A 12,069-nucleotide genomic window follows, 5' to 3' on the forward strand; every position below is an offset into this window, starting at 1 on the left:
CTGAAGGATTCTTGCTATAATGGATAGATTAACAAGATACAACACATATAAGCAATAGTTCAAGATGGTGAGATCATATTTTTGTTTTACATCTTAGAACATGTTTTAAAGGCTGTGGTAACAGATTAATAATGTCCAGCCTTTTCTTTATATAATAGCACCAACTCTGGCAGCTCTAGTGTAATTTGGTTTCACGGTTTTCACTACTTATCGACATGCTCTGCCTGAATCCTTTAATCATTAATGTGGTTGTGAAATAATGATACTAAAGCAGAATTACAGTGATTTTAATTAGAATGCAACACTGCTTCTGTGATTCATTAAAATACTGTGACCCCAAATTTTCCAGACAGACATCATTAAATGATTTTAATTATTTAATGTCCGTTATTTCTGGTCTTGTTCGAAATTAAAATTCATTTGGAAAGCTGTATAATGTTAGATTAAATTAATGAATTCTAAGATTTTACTGTTCATTTCTCAATAATTGTCCTAAATCTTGTGCTGTGAACAGTTAAATCACAAATATTGGCATTTTGTAATTCATGCAACATCCACACAGGAAAAAAGTTGAAATAAGATGTTAACATGAGTGATCATAACAATGCATTGACAGCTCTAACTGCAACCTTGGCAAAATATTCAATGCTTACATGTAAAGGCTTCATTCTGTAATGGCTGGGATTCATCTTAAGGAGTACTTAGTGGAATGCACATTCGGAAACCTGAGGCAGTGAGAATTTCCAAAGGGCTGCAGATGTTTTAAATGGAGTTGGTACTGCCATCAAGTGGCAATAGATAGAATTTCAGCCAAAACATATATTGAACCATAACAAAGTTTTTTTAAGAAAAGCATGTTTTTATTTTTTAATTCATGGAATATGGGTGTGCCTTGTGAAACCAGCATTTATTGTTCAACCCAAATTGCCTCTTGGAAAGTTGTTTTCTCGAACTGCTGCAGTCCATCTGGTGTTGGTGCACCCACACTGATGTTTGGAAGCAATATCCAAGATTTTAACCCACTGACAGCAAAGGATCAGTTATATATTTTCAAGGCAGGGTGGCCTGCTGTGCTTGATTTTGCAGGCTCTAGAAGATTTGGAAGGTGCTGTCAAAGGAGCTTTTGCAGTTGGATGCAATGCATCTTTAGATACACACCATTGCCATTCTACAATAGTACTGATGGTGAGAATGAAAATTGAAAGTGGTGGATGGGGTGTAAATCATGTGGGATACTTTACCCTGGATTGTGCAGTCATCCAGGACAAGGATGTATATTAGTATGGTTGAAGGATTGGCTAACTAATAGAAGATAATGAGTTGCAATAAAAGAGGAATTTTCCGGATGGCAAACCATAACTAGTAAAGTGCTACAGGGTTCAGTAGTGGAGCATTTATTTATGATATATGTTAGTGACAGATGGCAGAAATCAATGTATGACCACCGGGTTTGCAGATAACTCAACAGTAGGTGGAAGGCGAATAGTGAGGAAGGAATCTACTAAGGGGTAGAGACACATCAAGTGAGTGCGCAAAAACTTAGCATTTGGAATATAATGTGGGAAAATGCAAGAAGAAACAAAAGCACTGAATATTATTTAAATGGGGAAAGAGTGCAAAAAGGTTCAGCACAGAGGGATTTGTGGGCCCAAGTGTATGAATCACAAATAGCCATGTTCAGCAGGCAATTAGAAAGGCAAATTAAATGTTGGCCTTTATTTCAAAGCAAGAAAGATGGTGTTAGGGATTATCAGATAGGTCATGGTCTCAGTGAATGGCAAAGTGGACTCAATAGGCCAAATGGCCTATTTCTGCTCTTATGATTCACTGATGAAGGGTTACACACCTCCTGATGCTGCATCCTGCTTGTCAACCAAGGATTTTCAGTAATTTGCTACCTTTAGAACACAATTTAAAAGATATCACATCCACAGACTATCATTTAGTTTATCTGTCAACCAAGATCTGTTCAAGTAATACAGAAAATGTGACTGTATGCACGCGCATTGCCAATTATCAAAGTAATGGGCAAAACCAAAAAACAGCAAGATTGGAATCTTCATTCACTGAGGAGGAGTTGCTTATTTTTGATTGCAAGAAGTGCCAGGTGAATGTAAGTCAGGTCAATTTCTTTTGACTCTATATATTGAGATTGCAGAATTCATCCCGACCCAGGTAAAGCCAAAGATGTGGGACAAATGCCTTCCCACTAAATAAAGAAGGCAAGAGATATGCTTTTAATTCTTCAACTTATTGGCACCTTATATTCCAATCTTTTCTGCCCAAGTGTCATCGCTGAGAAAACTCCTAAGAAAGACATAAAATGTATTGCAGAAGGATCATCAACATATGTAAAGTCTCTTAAACAAGTCTTGTCAACAGAAAACTGTACTCTGATGTACTACAAACTAAGAAAGAAGACAATCCTCAAATATGCAGAAAGGATAGGAGCATGTATCATGTAAAGTATTGAATTAATTGTATCCAAAAGTCTACTTCAAGTATAATCCAATTATTCCATCATACGATTTAAATATTTGTTCTAGAATTGGGTATGACAAGATTTCATACTTATCTGCTCAGTCAGTAATTTGTTATGGAAACCAATCAAAAACATTGGAAAGGATTTGCCACAAACTACTGATAAGTGCACCACCTAGACTACAGTGACTTCTGGTACAATTACAGGTCTAAAACTTGGATGTCTCTACAGAGATGGTACTAAAACTATCACCTCAGACACACTGGGTAGATTGCCAAGTCTAAATCAGGATGCAAATGTTCCACGGAATCTACTAGCATAGACAAGGAGGAGGAAGATGCGTTCACAATCAATCTATTGCATTTTGGTCATCAAAAATGTGACCAGCTTCAAGTGGAAACAGCTAATGATCCACAATTGAAGGAAATGTGTTATCAGTGTATCAGTGAAGGGTGGCCTGGCACAATGGCACAATATCTTGACATCTTCAAAGGAAAACAAATACTTGTGATTAAAGTTCTTCACCAGGGCATATTGGAACATTTACACCAATAACATATGGGCTATAACTAGCACATGATTTAGTCTGTTAGCAGAGCTTAACGGTAACATCGAAAGGTTCGTGACGATATAGTAGCCATGGCATAGCCATCAGCCACAGCAATGTCGAGAGCCTGTACACCCTCATGTGATTCCATCAGTCCCTTGGTCCAAAACCTATTGATCTATTCACCATGAATGGAGAACACTTCATGTTGGAAAAGGAAACAGATGGTCTGCATAGAAGGGATTTCCTTATCTGGGGGAAGGCAGATTTTATTAAAGTAAGGCAGGATTTGACAAAAGTAGACTTGAAACAGCTACTTGTAGTTACATCTACAGCAGAACAATGGAGGGCATTCAAAAAGTAACTGTTGAGAGTGCAGAGCCAAAATGTTTCCTTTCGGATGAAAGGTAAGAGAATAAGGCCAGAGAACCCTTCATGTCTCAGAATATTCAGGACTGATTAAGAAGGAAAGAGAGGCTTTCAACAGATACAAAAGGAGCAGATCAATGGAGGCCTTAGTGGAGTACAGAAAGCACAAGAGGAATTTAAGAAAGGAATTAGGAGAGCAAAGAGGGATCAAGGAAATGCACTCATGGTTAAGTTTAGGGAGAATCCCAAGATATTCAGTAAGCATATCAAAGGGAAGAGGATGACCAGAGAAAGAGTAGGGCCCATTAAGAACCACCGAGACATTTTTATGGAGTCAGGGAACATTGGTAGCATGTTAAATAATTACTTCACATTTGTCTTTATTTGGAAGAAAGAGTAAAGAGGGACAGAATTCGAGAACAGGGCCTGTGAAGTTCTTGAGTAGTTTGACATATGGGATATTGGAGGCTTTGGCATGCTTAAAAGTGGACAAATCGCCAGGTCCAGATGGGTTGTAACCCAGGCTAATGTGGGAGGCAGGGGAGGAAATTACAGAGGCCCTGACCCAATGGGCAGATATTACACCTTCTGCAATTGCAGGAGAAGGTGCTGTGGAGTAGAGACAGACCAGGGAATTACAGACCAGTGAGTCTCACATCAGTAGTAAGGAAAATATTGGAGAAAATCCTTAGCTACAGGAGGATGTACATGGATTGGGCAGATGGACAGATGAATGGAAGATAGAAAGTAACCCTGGAAATATAAGGTGATATACTTTAGCAGTAACAAGAAAAAGGAGTACTCAATGAATGGCAGGACACTAGGAAGCTCTGAGGAACAGAGGTATCTTGGGTACAAGTCCATGTATCACTGAAAGTGGCAGGACGGGTTAATAAGATAGGTAAGAGGGCATGCAGGATGCATTTACTTAATCAGTCGTGGCATAGACTATAAGGGCAGGGAGGTTATGTTAAAGTAGTACAAAAACTTTGGTTAGGCTGGAGAACTGTATGCAGTTCTGGTAACTGCACCAAAGCAAGAATGTTTTTACACTGAAAGGGTGGAGAGGAGATTTACCAGGATGTTGCTTAGGATGGAGCCGTTTAGCTATGAAAAGAGGCTGATAAGCTTGGATTTTCTTTAGAGTACAGAAGGCGGAGGGGGAATCTAATTGAGGTTTAAGATTGTGAGGGGCGTGGACCTGTTGGATAAGAAAACAACTGTCTCCCCCCCCCCCCCCCCCCCCCTTTATTGTAGTATTAATAATGAGGGAGCTAATTTTAGAGTGAAAGGCTTAGAGATGAAAGAGAGTGATAAGAATCTAAAAATAGTGTGTGGGAGGCTAGTTAGGGCAAGAAACCTTGCCACCTTCAAAAAATACTTGGATGTGAACTTGAAATGTCATAACATTCAAGTCTGTGGGCCCAGTGCAGATAAGTGGGAGCTCTGATGAAGTGTCACTGGACTCACAATATTAAGTCTGCTTCCTCCCTACAGATGCTGCCAGACCTGCTGAGCTTCACCAGCAATTTCTGTTATTTCAGATCGCCAGTGCCTTACATAGTTATAGCAAGAATCCCCATTCTTATATTCCATTCCATTCAAAATAAAATACATTTAATTTACCTTCATGATTTCCTGATTAAATTGAATACTATCTTTAACTTTTATTCTAAGGAAACATCTCATAGGCAGATTTTATGGAGATAGAAGAGCAACAAGAAGCATTACTTCAAACATAATAATCTTTGGATCACTCCTGGTGCCAAGTCCTAGTAAGTGTATAAATACAAAGAGAGAGAAGATGATATTTAGCTAAAAAGTTGATACAAGAAGGAGACCTATTGGGATATTGGGTTCAGTTTGGAGGGAGCTGAGAATTACACAGCCAGACACATGCAGCACCTCAATCGGGCTGGGACAAATATCTTTCTGAGGTGGTTTGCTGGTGCTGCTGGGGAGGGTTTAGAAGAATTTGTCAACGATATGGAAAACATGATGCAGCATTTCAAAAGGTAGGGTCAAAAAGTAGTGGGAGTGACAGCACAAGAGTAAGCAATAGTAATGAGGATGGGTTAGCTGAGTTGGTGGATGGTTGATTTGACATGAAGAGTGGGACAAGCTGAAGAGGTTCAATTTCTGTACGGGTTGAGGTCACCATGAAATCTCCATCTTCTCAACATCACCCTTGCCTAATGTACGGTGACTGACAAGTTAAATTCACCATTTTCTTTAATGAGAAAGTGGTCTATGGTCCTCAGGAACTTTGGTGATTTCCACTTTCAGAATGAGTAAGAGTTTAGAAAGCTTGGAGGGCATTCCAAGGTCATTATGTTCTTCTCAATGTTATGACATGGGGTAAACTCTCTTGCTTAATTTAAAAACAGCAACACAGAAAAGATTTATCCCATGCAGTAATCTGAAAAAAAACCAAGTGGCCAAGAAATATTTAAAGTAAAATTTAACAACTTTATTTCTTAAAGTAAAACAGAGAATAATTAACTAACTACTATTTATAATTTCTCTCTCTAACCTATCTTTTACCTTCCCTTCTATAATACTAGTCCGATAAAATTCCCAATTAAGATTTACATTTCTTATCTCAAAACCAAACATGTTTTGTCTTCGGATGTTTGTGTGTCTTCTTTTCTCCTTGTTAGGAACTTCTGCATCACAGGTTACTGATTGAAAAGGTATCTCTTTAAGAGAGCTATTTTTCAGCAGTCTGTTTACATTGCTGAGTTTGTCAGTTCTCCTCTCAACTGTTCAATTTTCCCAGGTCTTATACTCCATAGCATTGGATTGTGTCATTGGCTTTTAAGATTGCAGATATACTCAATTCAAACTTAATTTGAAATTGACATTTTTTGTTGGGGTTTAAACTGATTGGCCGAATTCAAATTTGTTTTGTCTCCAGGCAAAGAACTACTCGAGTTGTTCAACTCAGTGTTAAATACATTGTTGCCTTATTGAGAACACTTGGTGCTGTGTCCGGTAGTTCCTCTGTTTTTAACTCTCTTAAAAGGAAACCCACATCTTCATAAAATCAAGAATCAGAAGTTGTCAAGGCAAAGGCAGGCATTAGATTGCAGATCAGCCAAGATCTCACTAAATAATATACAAGCTAGAGGAACAAAATGGCAAACTCCTGCTCCTAGCTCCAGGAGCAGTTTATCAAGGAAGATGGATCCACTTTGGAGGGGTAGACACAAATTCACCAGCATTATGCCAGGGAAAGAGAAACTTTGCATGAACGTGGATTGTATTCAAGTAAGGATTCAGCAGTTAGACCAAGAGAGCTCAACAAGCTACATAAATTGAAGCTCTCAAGACTGAAATCTTTGGATTTTCCTGAGGTGAGGTTATCAGCATATTTGGGATTCAGAAACAAATATCCTATCTGAACAGTAGAACAGGCAGAAACTGAATGAGCAACTCCCTGTTCTAATATTCCCACCAAAATTAGCAAAAGCTGACCTGATCCATTACATCTCATACAGGATAAAAATACAACAGAGATTGTTGAGGATGTTACCAGGACTGCAGAATTTGCATTATAAGGAGTGGCTGGATAGGCTGGGGCTTCTTTCACTGAAGTGTAAAAGGTTGAGGTCATGTAAGAGGGGCATGGATAATGTGAATAGGCAAGGTCTTTTCCCTACGGTGAGGGAGTTCAAAACTAGGGGGCATATTTTTAAAATGAGAGGAGAAAGATTTAAAAGAGACCCGAGGGGCAACTTTTTCACACAGATGTGGAATGAACTGCCAGAGGAAGTGATAGATGCAGTACAGCTACAATATTTATGCAGTCAAAGTCATAGAGATGTACAACATGGAAACAGACCCTTCGGTCCAACTCGTCCATGCCAACTAGATACCCCAACCCAATCAAGTCTCACCTGACAGCACCTGGCCCATATCCCTCCAAACCCTTCCTATTCATGTACCCATCCAAATGCCTTTTAAATATTGCAATTATACTAACCTCCACCACTTCTTCTGGCAGCTCATTCCATACACGTACCATCCTCTGCATGAAAACGTTGCCCCTTAGGTCTCTTTTATACTTTTCCGCTCTCACCCTAAACCTATGCCCTCTAGTTCTGGGCTCACCTACCCCAGGGAAAAGACTTTGTCTGTTTATCCTATCCATGCCCTTCATGATTTTGTAAACCTCTATAAGGTCAGCCCCCAGCCTCCGATGCTCCAGGGAACACAGCCCTAGCCTATTCAACCTCTCCCTGTAGCTCAAATTCTCCAACCCTGGCAAAATCATTGTAAATATTTTCTGAACCCTTTCAAGTTTCACAACATCTTTCTGATAGGAAGGAGACCAGCATTGCACACAATATTCCAACAGTGGCCTAATTAATGTCCTGTACAGCCGCAACATGACCTCCCACCTCCTGTACTCAATAATCTGACCAGTGAAGGAATGCATACCAAACGCCTCATTCACTATCCAATCTACCTGCGACTCCACTTTCAAGGAGCTATGAATCTGCAAGGTCTCTTTTTTCAGCAACACTCCCGAGAACCTTGCCATTAGATGTATAAGTCCTGCTAAGGTTTGCTTTCCCAAAATGTGGGACCTCACATTTTTCTAAATTAAACTCCATCTGTCACTTCTCAACCCATTGGCCCACCTGATTAAGATCCCGTTGTAATCTGAGAGGTAACCTTCTTCGCTTTCCACTACAACTCCAATTTTGGTGTCATCTGCAAACTTACTAACTTATGCTCACATCCAAATCATTTAAGAGGCATTTGGACAGATACATGACTTGGAAAGGTTTAGAGGGATATGGGCCAAATGCGGGCAAGTGGGATTAGTTTGGTTTTGGAAACTTGGTCCGCATGGACAAGTTGGACCAAAGGGTCTGTTTTCTGTGCTGTATGGCTCCATGACTATGACGTAGAAATTCAAAGAATTGCCGCAGGTCTCAAACATTAGCACTCCCGATATGTGAACACAAGTCAATGCTGGCCATCAGGAAACCATCTTTGCAGATATGTGTCTCCAGAAACAATAATGGATTGTTAATTTAACCAAGTCTCTACTTCTTGGGTAATGACAGAAGATGTCAGTTCATATGTGCAGCCTCTGATAAGGTATGGAAGTAGGGAGGATGGGATTCCTTAATAGGTGAAATTGCTGAAGAATTTGGAATACTAGGTGTTATTCCCTGCAGCAGACATGGCCTCCCCGACTGAGCACAAGAGCTGCTGACCTCTGATTGGCTGGTACTCTCAGTAGACAGAACATCAGCCCAGGGGAGTCTTGATTCCAGGGGAAGCCTTCTGTTGTGCTCATCACTACCTGATCAGCTGACGTTCCACAGACCTTTCTGAAAAGAGGCAGGATGGTCTGTCCTCTGCTGGCCACCTGGCAGGCAAGACCACCAACAGCTGAACAAGGTTCTGTCTTTAGTTCTGTGATGGGAAGGCAAAAAATTCATTGATCCGGGTCAAACACAGCAAAGACAAAGTCTTTCTTCACTGTTTAGCACAGATCATTTTTCTTATGTTCTCCTAATCAATGTGTGGTTTGTGGGAAAGAACCCAATAGCCCATCCCTACGTCAGCAACTATAAATTTTGAAGAATAATTCTTTTGATTTAAAATTAATAGTTTGAGAGCTGGGCTTGGCAAGGCAAACTTTGGCAGCTGTCACATTGCATAATAAAGAACAATATTGTATCCCTTACATTCCAACAATAATCAGTTACAGTAAGCTCTCTATAAAGCCCTGTCTTCAGTAATGTAACACATTTAACTCACATGCTAACAGAAAACTGTTATACTTTTGTTCCTATCATGTGCCTTAATTCAGCACTCTCCTCTGTGAGAAAAAAAAATTATCCGACAGAGGATCTCATTCACCCCAAGCTCTTCTGTACCTAAAGTCAGAAGTCACACGACACCAGGTTATAATCCAACAACTTTATTTGAAATCACAAGCTTTCATGATTTAGGTGAAGTCACCACCTGATGAAGGAGCAACGCTGCAAAAGCTTGTGATTTCATAGAGTCAGAGATGTACAGAATGGAAACAGACCCTTCGGTCCAACCTGTCCATGCCAACCAGATATCCCAACCCAATCTAGTCCCACCTGCCAGCACCCAGCTCATATCCCTCCAAACCCTTCCTATTCATATCCCCATCCAAATGCCTCTTAAATGTTGCAATTGTACCAGCCTCCACCACATCCTTTGGCAGCTCATTCCATACACGTACCACACTCTGCGTGAAAAGGTTGCCCCTTAGGTTTCTTTTATATCTTTCCCCTCTCACCCTAAACCTATGCCCTCTAGTTCTGGACTCCCCACCCCGGGAAAAGACTCTGTCTATTTATCCTATCCATGCCCCTCATAATTTTGTAAACCTCTATAAGGTCACCCCTCATTCTCCGACGCACTAGGGAAAACAACCCCAGCCTGTTCAGCTTCTCCCTATAGCTCAACCCCGGAAACCTTTTTGTAAATCTTTTCTGAACCCTTTCAAATTTCACAACATCTTTCCGATAGGAAGGAGACCAGAATTGCACACAATATTCCAACAGTGGCCTAACCAATGTCTTGTACAGCCACAACATGACCTCCCAACTCCTGTACTCAATACTCTGACCAATAAAGGAAAGCATACCAAACGCCTTCTTCACTATCCTATCTACCTGCGACTCCACTTTCAAGGAGCTATGAACCTGCACTCCAAGGTCTCTTTGTTCAGCAACACTTCCTAGGACCTTACCATTAAGTGTATAAGTCCTGCTAAGATTTGCTTTCCCAAAATGCAGCACCTCGCATTTATCTGAATTAAACTCCATCTGCCACTTCTCAGCCCATTGGCCCATCCGATCCAGATCCTGTTGTAATCTGAGGTAACCTTCTTCGCTGTCCACTACACCGCCAATTTTGGTGTCATCTGCAAACTTGCTAACTGTATCTCTTATGCTCGCATCCAAATCATTTATGTAAATAACAAAAAGTAGAGGACCCAGCACCAATCATTGTGGCACTTCACTGGTCACAGGTCTCCAGTCTGAAAAACAACCCTCCACCACCACCCTCTATATTCTATCTTTGAGCCAGTTCTGTATCCAAATGGCTAGACCTCCCTGTATTCCCTAAGATCTAACCTTGCTAATTAGTCTCCCATAGGGAACCTTGTCGAACGCCTTACTGAAGTCCATATAGATCACATCTATTGCTCTGCCCTCATCAATCGTCTTTATTACTGCTTCAAAAAACTCAGTCAAGTTTGTGAGACATGATTTCCCACACACAAAGCCATGTTGACTATCCCTAATCAGTCCTTGCCTTTCCAAATACATGTACATCCTGTCCCTCAGGATTCCCTCCAACAACTTGCCCACCACCGAGGTCAGGCTCACCGGTCTATAGTTCCCTGGCTTGTCTTTACCGCTCTTCTTAAACAGTGGCACCACGTTTGCCAACCTCCAGTCTTCCGGCACCTCACCTGTGACTATCGATGATACAAATATCTCAGCAAAAGGCCCAGCAATCACTTCTCTAGCTTTTCGGGTACATCTGATCAGGTCCTGGGGATTTATCCACTTTTAACCGTTTCAAGACATCCAGCACTTCCTTCTCTGTAATCTGGACATTTTGCAAGATGTCACCATCTTTTTCCCTACAGTGTATATCTTCCATATCCTTTTCCACAGTAAATACTGATGCAAAATATTCATTTAATATCTCCCCCATTTTCTGTGGCTCCACACAAAGGCCACCTTGCTGATCTATGAGGGGCCCTATTCTCTCCCTAGTTACCCTTTTGTCCTTAATATATTTGTAAAAACCCTTTGGATTCTCCTTAATTCTATTTGCCAAAGCTATCTCATGTCCCCTTTTTGGCCTCCTGATTTCCCTCTTAAGTATACTCCTACTTCCTTTATACTCGTCCAAGGATTCACTCGATCTATCCTGTCTGTACCTGACATATGCTTCCTTCTTTTTCTTAACCAAACCCTCAATTTCTTTAGTCATCCAGCATTCTCTATACCTACCTGACAGAAATATACTTTCTCTGGATTCTTGTTATCTCATTTCACACAAACCTGTTGGACTACAACCTGGTGTCATGTGACCTCTGACTTTGTCTCCACCCAGTTCAACACTGGCACCTCCACTTCAAGGCTAACATCTTCTGTAGTTGACATGGGTCAATGCATTAGCAGACCTCTGACAAATATCAGAATACTAATGGTAAGGATTATAAAGATGAATGAAACAGAAAAGAAAGATAATTCAATTATAAGAAAAAGAAAATGCTATAGAAACTCAGTGGATCTGGAGTACTTGTGGGGAAAGAAACAGAATTGCTGTTCTGAGCTCGCTGTAACTGTTTCAGTACTTATTTCAGATTTCCAGCATTTGCAGTATTTTGGTTTGATTAGAGATAATTCAACATTGTGTGAGATGCTGGAAAGAAAGAAACACTTTGCATTAGAGACAATTACTGTAGCATTCATTATATAGAACATGAGATTAGATAAATATCCTGCATTTTTATTTTGTTTGAGACAAGGAAAAAGCTTTGTCCAGTTTATTTCATCCCTCCTCATAAAAACAAAGTAAATGATAGTGTAGCGTTTATGGTGCCTGTGGCATGAGTTGGCTTCATTTGTTCCATATTCTTTACTACATC

At 40.4% G+C, this 12,069-nt stretch overlaps 1 protein-coding gene across 6 annotated transcripts in view; it reads left to right on the forward strand.

Annotated features, from left to right (window-relative positions):
* The window catches only part of LOC122559186 (hyaluronan and proteoglycan link protein 1-like), a 286,292-nt gene that overhangs the window by 164,167 nt on the left and 110,056 nt on the right, over positions 1-12,069 (forward strand). The window contains exon 1 of one of the 6 annotated variants that reach the window (XM_087999680.1): positions 48-67. The exons of the other annotated variants lie outside the window; for them this stretch is intronic. The gene's annotated coding sequence lies outside the window, so the exon portion shown is untranslated. Of the gene's footprint in view, positions 1-47; positions 68-12,069 lie in introns of those variants that run through there. 6 annotated transcript variants of the gene reach the window in all.

The sequence above is a fragment of the Chiloscyllium plagiosum genome, unplaced genomic scaffold, assembly GCF_037043375.1.
Source record: "Chiloscyllium plagiosum isolate Xiang-an unplaced genomic scaffold, Cpla_swu_hap1 HiC_scaffold_2, whole genome shotgun sequence".
Lineage (NCBI taxonomy): Eukaryota > Metazoa > Chordata > Chondrichthyes > Orectolobiformes > Hemiscylliidae > Chiloscyllium > Chiloscyllium plagiosum.